Raw genomic sequence first — 12954 nt, 5'->3', positions numbered from 1 at the left:
CTTGCTCGAATCAGGTTCCGCGTATGGAGATAGCGATCGAGAGATGCAGGTCACGGCCAACAGACTCGATTCTTTATAATAAACAACCCAGGGTGTGCTTTGGTATCCGTTTCCTGCAGAAATACGCACGGCCGTAGTCTACCTGCGATTCGCACCAGCCGTAATCATACCTCTCGTTGAATCTGATCGATTCCGCGGTGCTTTCTTCTTTATTTTCGTCGAGCTGACTACGCGACCGGAAGTTCCCGCTGGGAAGAACAGAAGCAAAAGAATCGCGAGCGTTCCTCGGGCCCGATGCAGATCACAGAGCGCAGAACGCGTCTGCAGTTGGTTCCCCAACGCTCCTAATTCCGTCGGTCGCGCGGACGTCAAACAAACAACCGGCAATTAAATGCAAATACGGCTAATGCGTTCTGGGTCGAATGTGCAAGTCACCAGGCTCGTTATGGAGATCCACCCGCGGCCATGTTGTTTCGGCCGGTGTGTTACACGACCTATACCGTATCGACGCTCATCGACCGAGCTGCGCGAGGAAAAGAGATGCCGCCAGATAACGCGCCAAGGAACAAATATCCGAAAATATCGATCCACGATCGCCACGAATTTACCGTTTCTGGCACTCTTTTTGTGTCTGGCGTACCATCGAGAGACGCAGCGTCCCTCGGATAAAGGGACTCGGTGGCTGTTGCCGCGTCGAAAGCGAACCTGACGTTAGACACGTTTTGTTCGATCCTAACATTTGAAACGCTTCGGGATGTTGCATGACGAAGGATCGAGTTTTTCGACGTTCCACAAGGTGTTAGAGGAAAAGGGTTCGGGAAAGCGGTGGTTCTTAACACATTATTCACCGACAATTTTACGTAGAAGCGACTTCATGTCAATCCAATATGAACAACGTTTGGTCACGAAAACGCCAAAATCTGTCTCGGCAGATTTAAATTGAATCTTTTCCAATCAAGAGAAAAGAAACTTTTGATTCCTCCTAATACCATAATCACTCCCACCGATTCCCCAAGCGCGTGGTTGCCGCGAATAACAGAAAAAGTCCCGCGAGACGGTATCACGGGCCGAGTCTGGGCTTTTGAAGCGCGGATATTACAATTTCTTCTTACAAGATCAACGGGATAAAGGCTGAGTCTCGGAGGACATTGAATCGCAGAGGCCTATTGGATCCGTGCGATCGGCAGGGTAAACCTGTCGAACGACAGACGCGAGGATCAAGCCAGGGTCTTCCTTTTTACGAGTTCAACGTGCACCATCGCCGTAGTCGAATATAACCATGTGTAGCCGGTTACAGGAGGAGGGTTGCTTGTATAGAACGGTCCAAGAGCGGGCGGGGGTTACGAGGGGCGCAGGGGAGGGTGAAACGTGGAGGTTCGTGTACGTCGATCCACATTATGGACCGCGCACGTATATTACCGAGTCAGGATACACGAAGCCGCGGCGTATCGTGCAGAATAGACCAGCGGATTACGGGTTATACACAGTCTGCGGGATTTGAGGGATGTATAGAATCATGTATCCGCCAGGACGAAGTGTGTGCGTGGCGCGCACGCGCGCATCCTGCGCCTCACGGCGAGGACTCGATTACGGAAGCTAGGAAGAAGCCATCTCGGAAATCCCGAGGGAGACTGATTCCTCATCGCTCGAGCTTGGCCCAGACGTATCATTGAAAAATCGAAACGGACCCCCCTGAACATCACCAGGATGGCTGCTTTCGCGTCTCGATCGGAATGCACTAAACGAACACTTTCCGTTTTATCGAACGTTACAGTATCATTGCACTGTAATCGAGGTTTTTTCGACAAACGTTACATGCTATGAAACATGGAGAGCGATTTTTACCTAGCCACGTGACGAGGCTTAATAAAACGAGATCTCCGTCATGATTTCATAGGGTGCTCGCGTACCTTGACGAATGACGTTCGATCGTCCAGGGATCAAGATTTCTACATTGTCCCCGGCACGTGCCGTCACGCTCAAACGTATGGCGAGCGTTTATTCGAGCAAATTACACGAGTATCCGTGAACGAGTTTTCACAGATCGCTGACGTTGGTCTCGGTTCGCTGGAAACGATCAATGAAGAAGCTCGATCGAAACGTAACCAGGCCCTGCTTAACCGTTAATTGCTACAAAATGTTTTGGAGCAGATCATGTACGACGAAGAAACTTTATTTTCGAATGTCAGTCAAAAAGAACTACAAAGTTTCCAGTTCTCGGTAGCGTTGGAAAGAGAGTACCGATATCAAAGACATCGCTCAGCTTGTAATATACATTGGGCAAGCTCAACTTTAGACATTGTCTAAGAGTGGATTGATACCTTGGATGGGCAGATATTCTGGAAGCATCGCTACAGACAGCTGAATCCATCGAAGCTCTTCACTCGAAGATATTCACGATATACAGTCAGTCCCATAAATATTCGTACCTTCTATGTCTATTACAGACATCTGTCTAAATCACGTGATATGTTTGATATTTTCAAATAAACGATTCGTTATAGATACGTATATGAATAAACTTTGAAAACATTAAACGTATCATTTAATTTAGACAATTTCTTTAACAGACATGGAAGGTACGAATACTTATGGGACTGACTGTAAAACTATCCTCCACACAGGATACACATATCTCTCCTACATCGACGCCAGGTATCACCCTTGTTCTGGTTTAGCTCGCCCCGTCCCCCCCCCCCCCCCCCCCAATTAAAAGGTTAAAAGTTTCCGCGCCGAAGACACCGTCCCATCCTCGTCTCCCTGCACAAGGTAGATTAGTTTAGCCAGCGCACCCCGCAGAGAATGGTATCGCACCGGTCCAATAAACGCGCACGCGAACGGACAGAGCCAAGGGTGGATCTCGTACGAGCGATTCGTCGCGATTCGATTCAACGTGCCCGTGGAGATCCAGCGAATCGCGAGCGGTCGCGAGAGCCCAGCAGACGGAACAATGCGACCACTCGAGCGCGAGCATTTAATTGTTTCCGTTTCTGTCCGCCGTCGTTTTCATTCCTGCGGAGCGTCTCTAAGCGTCCCCCGGCTCGTTAGGGAGTTCCTCTCGGAACCGGAAGATGTCGATGCTAACCCACCCCCTCGCCTTGTGCACCCCGACGACCTCTCGAAAGACGCCAGGGACAACTTAATTTCCTTGTTTCGTCGGATGCGCTTTTGCGGCGAATCGCGATAACGACGTGGAACGGCCCTGCCACGGCTAAGCACAAAAGATGAAACGTTGGTCGCGCAGGGATGGGAAATTCGCGATTCTAAAGCGGCGTGTGTATGACAGAAAGCTGTAAGAGTTAATAATCGAGTTTAATAATACCAAAAAAAGACACGATTCCAAAGGTGGGCCATTTAACGTAATGCGATTCCTGTTCGCATATTTCGCAACAAGATGGCACAGAGTGCAAAGGGTTAAGATTTTCGAAAAAGTTATTCGAACAAACGAGAATCCTGCCCTTAGCCACGCACCGCGATAGCGTCGGCTCGTTCGACAATCCAGCCGCTTCGCCGGTAGCGTTACACGTATTTGGCAAATGCAAAACCGTCAATGGAGGAGAGCAAGGAGCTAAATTACGTATGCCGGGCGTAAACGGGGCCGCGGTATGCAAATGTGTACAAAGTGTCTGGAACATTTTGCCAGCCGTTATTCCCTGGCTTATGAAAACCCAGCCAAGTTCCACCAGAGGTTCGCTTTATCCCCGAAACAAGACCAAAACCGTTCGATTCGCCGCGCCTAACAAACCACCTGGGCTTCCTAGGCGCGGTGGTACGTGCTAGATTAGAAGTTGAACCAAGTCTGAAGGCAGCGCACGCAAGGGCGAAGGAAGGAAGAAAGGTGGTGGTCGGATTTCACACGTCGCCACGCACACGCGAAACGCGGTATGCAAATGTGTACAAAGCGACGGGAACATTTTGCTGCCCTCCCCCCTTCGATGTTCCCTCCACCCTTTCACTCGTCCCTTTCCCTCACACATTGCACCATGCACATGCACATACGCAAACACAAATACGTTTATGTGTTCTCCGAGGAAGATACAGAGGCAGCATCCTCAGCGTTGCCCGTCCCATCGACCGCCCTCTGTTCCTTGAGCGAGACAACAACCAGTCTCAAGCGTTACGGCCTCTCACGCAAAAGCGTAATCGCGATACCTTCGCGGAAATTAATCGATTCTGCAAGTTTAGATGTACACAGAGTCGCGAAGAAGTTTCGACTTCAAAGTGCCTGGAGTCTGCGCAATCAACCCCTAACCGACTGCTAATGAAAGTTGACGGTGGAAAACGGAATTTCATTAGACACGAATCACGTTACGTTACTTGCGCAAGAAAATACACGATAACACTTTTCCAGCAGCGCGTTTAAATTGTGTATAAATTCCACCGTATGCAACTTAAGGACGCCATTTCGAGACCCGAGGGCGTCGTTTACGGTGGACGCTCGACGAGTGTCTGCACCTCCGGTTGCGATTAAAGAGGACTTTATGCGGTGAAACAGCAGCTAATTGGGTTACTTAGGCGCGAGTGATATACGAAACTACGCTGCAGGAAACCTCGGCCGCGCACGATGGAGACAATTAAACGAGGACGGTTTTTAAACTTTCCTCGTATTTGTTAACGAAGGAGCTACCTAAAACCACGCGTATCTGTTTAACCGTGTCTTTAGCATTACTATATCTTTAGAATTAGTCGTGCCATTTTCTTCCACTCGTATCGAGTTCGATTTGGAACGAACGAAACCTCGATTCCCTGTGTGGGCGAAACGTTCCAGCCGTGCAAGCAACGAACCGTGAAAAATCGAGTGCAAACCGAAAAAGAGACACGAAAGTGCAGAGGGACATCGTGGCGATCTTTAAATTGCCGATTTTGTTCTCTTTGGGATCCATTCGGCGCCATCGTCCATGCGTTTACACACCAGACGACAAAATGTTGCGCTTGTGCGTGGTTACATCCAGAAACGCGACCATCGAGAGGGAAGCGTAAAGACTCGTGAAAGCTTCCGGAGAGACAAATTGGCGTGAAAACGCATTTCGAGGGCAGGGACGTTTCGCCAGGGGCGAAAGGGCACCTACCCCCGCTGGCTCCCATGCCTGTTCGCTAATGTCAAACATTTAGGTCGAAGCGTTCGACTAAATACACTCACTCGTCGCTGTCCTATCATTCCGCTCCATCGCTCGCGAAGAATAGCGCGATGATGAGCGGAACATAATATATTTTACCGTCTGCGCGACTTTCCTTCGACTGCCCGAGACCCTTGCGTCTCCTGAGCTTTTCAGGATCGCCTACTTTTTCCACGATTTTCATTAGATTTGTTTCTTCGAAAACATGGAGACTCCAATTACTGTAGTTGGTTTGTCATCTTCCGCGATTGCCTGATCTTAATCCTTTTTCGATGGGGAAATTCTTCGAAGAATTACGCGATCTTTGGTGTGTTTCAAGAGGATGAGCAAAGAAAAGTATAGAAATAGTTGGACTTTGCGCCTTTCAGGGAGGAACGACCCCACGAAGCGCAGAAGAATCGAAATAGGTAGTCCGGGATGACAGGTATGGGCCAAGCCGAGTGACCAAACGAAGCACGGAAGGGTAACAGGAACATTCGTCGGTCCGTCCGTGTCTACCTCTCGGCAGCCATTAGTCGCACCCTGTAAATTGAGTGGCGCCTGCTAGATACGCGCCTGATTCCATTAAAGACATCAAACGGGCAAAAATTACATCAGCAGCCACCCTCCACTCTACGCGGTACTGTATTAACCTGCCATGCAGGCATCCTCGCCGAACACACGCTCCAAGTCACGCATACACACTCGTACTTCGTGCATACATTCGCTCACTTGCTATCTCTCGCTCTTTCTATGTCACATTCGTCTTTGTCGCACACTCTTGCGTACCAACGCTGACTCTCTGTGAACTAGCACGAGCTCGCGTTTAGCACACCGGCAGAGACGATCGTTTTTGCTCCCTTTTCACGAGCTGCTACTCAGCCAGCGTCGAAGGTCAAAGGAAAATCCTTTCGACGACTCTGGATCCGTTCGGAAAAACCTGGCTACGGAGCGGCTGAAATCTCTGTAATTTTTCAGCGACGTCGTTCTGCGACCAGAACGGTGGTGTTTAATTGAAGAAACGGTACCACCGCGACGAAGGAATCGAGGCGTCGGCGTCGATTCGATTCCTCGACGCTTCGTCGAATTCGCTACCACTAACCTTTCATTTATTGTTCGAAGCGTGGTTAAATGTCTGTCATTTATGAAACCGCCATTGTAAAAATATAAAGGGACGACGCGGAGTGGTCGATACAAATTTTTGCAACATCGAAAACAGGTGTATCCGAAAGCGAGCGGGGGTTGATTTGCGGCGGTGAATTAGGGGTGGTTCGTGAGTATGTGGAACGAAGGTTTTCACGCAATTTTCTACACGGAGCGAGGCAGCCGTGATGCAGAGAAAGAGCCCGGCGAATTTAATTCCCGCTCGCTTTATTTGATCATATTTTATATCGGCTTTTGACGCCACCCTCGGAAGGCACGCTTTTAAAATACATTACACGCTGCACTGGCTGTAGGGTGCGCAGAGAGATATAGTAGACGCGATAAATACGCTACGTTTGAGCAATAATTTTCGCGGGTCTTCCATTAGTCGCTCCTAACGACGTTATTTGCCCTTTCTGCGAGGCTCCACCTTCCCTCGTCGCGTCTAGGCTCGCGATTGCTTCTCGAAAAACGAGCAACGTTGCTCGCAGATGAAATTAAAGCGACGCTTTGGGGGAAAAATTGTCCGGTTAATCGCGTTATATTATTTTTCTGTGATAATTGTTCCGAGCTACAACGGAGTCTTTTATTGTAACGGCGAATTTAACGAGTTGCTTGATCTAAACGGTGTTCGGTTTGTCTTCGAGGCAAACGTTTCAATTATCGACGCGTTCCTCGTCGATCAATTTCATTTATGTAGGATTTTCCACGAGACGGTTAAGTATTTTGTTTTTAATAACAGCGCATAAGCAAACGACGCTCCGGTTCACGTGGCCTTTCCGCTGCTGCTGCTTTGTCACGGTCCTGTACGCAACCTCCTCGATTTGCATTTGCCAAGCCAGTATCCAACGACTTATGGCAGGCAGTGTACATTGTAGATGCACACGCAACTGGCTGTCGATATCATCGGGGAAAAGGTTAATGACGAGCAGCCATAGCGGATAACGAAAGGTGAAGAAGGTGGTTCTACAGCCCCTCTTCATTTTCCCTTCCTCCTGCTCCTTGTCTCACGGGCCAACGTTTCTTTTTTTTTCGTCGTATCCATGGTCGGAGACGGAGGATGACTTGCGTCTCCGATAGCGGCGAAATAGAGGTGTCCGAGATGAGAGGGCGGCGCGCTGCGTTTATTTATCCTGGCTGCTCCGAGTCTCGAATCCCGCGCCTCCCTTCTTCATTCTTCTTGCTTTCTTTCGGTCGTTGCTTTCGTCTTTTCACTTCATCCCCTCTAGCGCGTTCCGCGGGGTTTATCCTTCGCGGGGTCCTCCTACTACTCTGGCTCTGTCAGTTCTCTTTTCCATCCTCGTCGGTTCCTCTCGCTCGATGCCCACGTCTTTTCTTTCGGTCGTTCCTGTCTTCCTGACTTTTTCAAATGATTCATTATAAATATTTACATAAATAGACTTTACTCGTGTATATACTTATAATACAAAATTGGAAACAACAAACATCTCAATTAATCTAGACAAACGTCTTCAGTAGACATTAAAGGTACGAATACTTATGGGATTGACTGTATACAATATAAACAAGAATAGAAACAAAATAAAATAAGTGCGATTAGTTGAATTCAACTCGGAACGGAGTTGCCGTTACATCGTTCCGTCTCCATGAGCTACGATGACGTTCTACGATGACGGCGGCACTGGTGGGTGATTACAGGGCTCGGTCCGCCGGACGAGTTGCAACGTCAAAAGCTCGTCAAATCGAAAGAAGAAGAGAAAAGAAGCTCGCGAGCAATACCACGGTGTCGGTGAGCAACGCAAGCGGATAGCGATCAAAACTGACGCTCCGATCGTGTCGGGAGAAGAAAAATTTCCAGGAATAATAATTAATCTTGGAAAAGCTCAAGTCCGAGAACGAAATGGAAGAAAGATTTAAACAATCCTCCCTTTCGTACGATGAACCTTTTTAATATCAAACAGCGCGCGCTTGAGACGTGGTCCGACAGTGGGTAATCAGATTTGAATCAATTTTGTTCTTCCTCGCGCAAGAAAGAAAAAAAGGAGTCTACCGTTCCTTAGATTGCTTTTAATTAAAGCAATCCATGGATTTCTGGTGTGCCCCCGTTCCCCCATCTACCGATGGAACGAGTCGAGCGTCGACGGTCGCGAAGAACAGAGCGAGACGCCTAGGGTTTCGAGAGAGGATCACCGACCAATTATCTGCTTCGATATGATCTTCCGCGTCTTTGCTTCTTGCTCGCCTCACCGAATGGGCTTCGAGCGGCCTTTTAAGCCCCCGAGGGAAATAAAGCTCCTCTGGGTTTCCTCTCGTTATTATACACACGCGCCACGAATCGCGGACTCCACTCAACGGACCCATCATCCTCGCTGAATACGCTGTATCTATAATATTAAGAAACCGTTGTGGTTTCGCGCGATTAATGCGATTAGCTTACGCGAACTTCTATGCGCTACCCTCGGGGCTCGTCCATTGAATAGCGAGAACGTATAGTGGACAAAGAAAGTCTCCGTACGCTCTCTGTTCCTTGAATATCTCCGTCGACTTTTGCGAATCGAGATCCGATGACAAACATAACGGAATTATCGCGAGACATCCAACGACTGCCCTCTCATTAACCGACACGGTGGCGTGTAACGATGTGTGAAATAGAGATGGATGATCGAGATGCTCGTAGACGATCGCGATCGTGCAACAGCGATTTCACTCGCTGTTACGGCTGACCTCGAGACCTGCTTTCAATTTCTACACTCTGTGAAGAAATTCTACCGAGAGTTTCAGTCCGGTCGCATTGTCTAGGTATCTCCGTGAATTTATAATCTCTGACCTACGATATATCATCCTTCGTATAACCAATGGCTATCGTTCTCGCTGCAAAATTCACGCAATGGTGATACATATGTCGCATTAAAATTACGGATCGTTGAAATTCGCCTTTTATCATTCAGTATCGGAGTGCAGCATTTGGAATATGACTCGGTTGCCGGCAAGTCGAAAAAGGACGAGTCACCCTGCGGTGGAGCCGGTATCACTACTCGCCGCAGTCGGTAAGGCCGTATTCCGGCTCTCTCACCGGCAACAATAGGCCAATAGCGAGCCGATAATGAGCGACCATTGTCACGGAGCTGTACCCACACACGGGGATCAGTCACGACCCCCGTGAGAGACCAGCGTCATTACAGGTAATCGCGCAAATCACGCGCGAACCGCCCTATGTGGCACGATCCAGAAAATCGGATGGTCCTCGACCAGTTTCCACGTCTTTCCCCGTAGCGTTTCTCTTTTTTTTCATCGTTTTTCGTCCTGTACCATCCTCGAGAACAGACTCTGACAAACTATAGATCATCCTCTAAGTAAAGGGTTCTACAATTCGTTTTCTTGTCGCATTGGCTGAAATCTTAGCGCGCGATAATCTCTCGATAAAACCGTGTTATCGTTGAATTTTCTCGGTTCTCATCGGTCGCACCGATTTACGGTGCAATTTTTTCGCACTCTCCGTTCCGCCTCTTCGTTCTGGAAATAACTTCAATCGCGGAGGTAATTTCGACCATTGTACAACTTATCTCGAATCTCGAGCATTTAGGGGTCGCTCGAGGAAAGTACGGAGGAGCTGGGAAAGTTAGGAAATTAGTAAAAGCCGGATGGAACGTTTCTTTTTCCGTCGTTTCGTTTAGCGAAACGAGGTTTGTTTGGTGGGTCGCCTCTTTTCGATTTTAAGGGCGATTTATTGTTCCCCAAAGCCGATTATCGGCCTTAATCCGAAAGGCCTGTTCCGAGTGCAGGTCATTCTTTATTACGAAGCTAGGTCGAAGCCGTCAAATATGCGACAGGTACCGCCTCGTGACCTTTCGATACTCGCTCGCATTACAAACATCTTAACCACCCCCTATGGCGATTCGACAGGTGCTTTACCGTCGTTACTCCAGATTTACGTCGAGCGTTTCAACCCTTCGGACCTCGTCAATGGGTTTCCTCGAAACGCGCGAATAGCTACTTCTGAAACTGTATTTAATAAGGAACTTTTAATAAGTTACCCTGAAATGTACAGCAGGCCCGTAGAGTTTAAACGACGACGCGGTTCCCTCCCAGTCTTCGCAGCCGATTAACATTCCGTCGTTTCGTCGAGCACCTTCACCGAGAAAAACCAAGAAAAATAATTTCCCGTCTCATCGGGGCCGACGTGGCCTGTCCCTGTAACCTCCCTCTTCGCCAACCCCTCGACGCCACCGTCGCGGCTGGTGCAGCCAGAAAAGCAAGCAGAAAACGTAGGCAGAAAGCTGAAACCCGATGGGCGCAGCCAGGACGCGCTAAAACATGCAAAATCATGCAAATTGCGTTCGTTCGAACACCCTCCGCCTCCACCAACATCGGCTTCCTCCAGCGTTTTACCGATCCCGTCGTGTCTCTCGCTCTCCCTTTTCCTCTTCCACCCCTTTGCCGGCTCTCTTTTTCTCCGTTTTTCCTCGCCCCTGTCTGTCTTTCTTCAGCTTCTTCGTCCCCGCTCCTCTGCCGCCCCACTCTTCTTCGCAGCCCCTCGTGCGAGTGCCAGCGTCAAAAATGTTTCGACGATTGCGTGCCACGGCGTTTGTTCCTTTATTTTTGCCGAGGGGTGGAATACCAGCCTGGGCGGGGCCGCTGCCCCCGGGACACAAAGGGGGGTGAAACTTCGCCCGCCATATTTACGTCTCTGCCGAGTGGGAAACGAAAAAAGTCCGGAAAATCGTTGTTGAGGCATTCAAACCTTTTCCCATTCTTTGCTGTCATCGCGAAGAAACCCGCGGCGCGAGGGTTGCGAATTACTTCTCGACCAACTTTGTTTAGGGTACGAGATCGCGACGCGTCTTATCCACAGAGCATTCTCGCGTTCTTAATTCCTCGTTGCGGGTACTGATTAAAAAGTCCTTTCTAATATCGCGTCATCGTAGGGATGAAAATGACAGGAATTTTGATTACTTTTTCCCGGAGTCATCAAAGTCACTATCGAAACTTCCTTCGTCCTTGGTCTGTGCGCCGTTCATCCGCTATTTTTTACATTTCCCGCAGTTTTTCCGAGCTTTGGTAATCCTGAAGAGGGATTCTGCGAGTCCGCGTAATCCGACTGCTGTTCGCTAATGAAATTGAAAAAAGATTAAAACAGAAAGGAAAAAAGAGGGAGGTCCCGATGGACCGCAAAAAAGGGGTAGAAAATAAAAAAAATACTGAAAAATGTAAAAAAAAGAATTGAAAGAGTCGACGCCGAGGGGATTTGCCGCGGCGTTGATTAAAACCGCGACGACGTATGGCTGCATTTGACGAACGGTGAATTCACAGCCAGTGCGGTGCAAGTATAGTCGATACGCGTGGGTGTGTACGAGCGCGTTCATTTGCCGCACAACCATCTTTTTTTTTCCACCGACCGCAAAAGAAACGGAATGGCAAATTCCTGAGAGTGCTGCCGCGACTGTAATTGAACACCCATTATTCTTCATGCATAAAGGATATATTTAATACAGCCATCTCTTCCCGGACCCGCGTATCTTCATTATCGGATTAATTAAAATTATTAATTAAAAGCTCTTCCGCCTGGTGCTCTCAGAGCGATCGTTCGCATCTCTTAGCCTCGATTTTTTGCTCTTTGTTGGCAATACCATTCGGTTCGTGATCCATGAGAAAAGCGTAAATCATTACCTGCTTGGCAAAGGTTTTCAATCTGAAAACCTCTCGAACGTCTTGCCAAAATATGAGAGCCTACCGAAAGGAGTCAGTTTCGAGAGTATCGACGAAACATGGGAAATCGTCTCGAGTGGTGTTTACGACGTTCGAAGAGGCTGCGGGATCTCGACTACCACGAGGTAAGCGTCGAGTCGACGCGTAGAAGAAGCAGACGAGCGAGGATGAAATACCGTTTCAAAACCGAGCAGAACCTTCCGACTCATCGCGCAAAATTACCCAGTCGAGTGGGTTCCATCTCGTCGAATTAGTTGAAATTTTCTTTTCGTCCCATTGTACCGGTCCCCGATCTGACACTGATATAAGCCTGCTTCGAGTTCTCTCACAAAAGGGACGCGCGGCTAGAAATATCTTCGTGGAATCTTTGCTTGTGTTTCTTCGAATAAAAATAACAGCGAAACAATATTGTCAATGATTCGACGTTATTGCCAGCGGTTCGAATCCGTCTCCATCGTGCGCTTTTATCCGCGAGTTGCTATCATTTAGGACGTATAATTATGGTATTATCGACTCTTTTAATCCCAATCTCCACCGAACCACCTACTATTCCGTTATTAGCTTCGAGATCGACGCCAAATTATCGTCTCCTCTTCGACGATATTTTCTCCAAAACTGTTCCTTAATGTTCGGCCACGTTTCGCCTTTACTCCAACAATTTAGCTGCCATTCGTCTGGGACTTCGGAGAAAAACGATGTGAAAGGGTGCTGAGATGTTTCGCGATGCTTGATCATCGAAAAGGAACTGCGTTCGCAACAATAGGGTCGGTGTTGTCAGAGGCAGTCGGCTTTCGATGTTTATTTAACTAACAAACCACGATGCGCGTATCAACCTCACGGGCTACCGACGCTTATTCACCAGGCGTATTTACATATACGAATCCGAATGCCAACAATACAGCTATCAAAAGAAGATATCAAATCTTTCTCGGGGAACGGTAAATTAATTCCACGTTGAGAGCAAAGGATGGAGCAGCCATTGAAATATGCAACGCGTAAACATGTTTTTGATATTCAACATTTCCCCCGAGGGAGAAAAATTGTTACC

This window comes from Hylaeus volcanicus, chromosome 1 (assembly GCF_026283585.1).
Source record: "Hylaeus volcanicus isolate JK05 chromosome 1, UHH_iyHylVolc1.0_haploid, whole genome shotgun sequence".
Taxonomy (NCBI): Eukaryota; Metazoa; Arthropoda; class Insecta; order Hymenoptera; family Colletidae; genus Hylaeus; species Hylaeus volcanicus.
Note: the sequence above shows the minus strand (reverse complement) of the source record.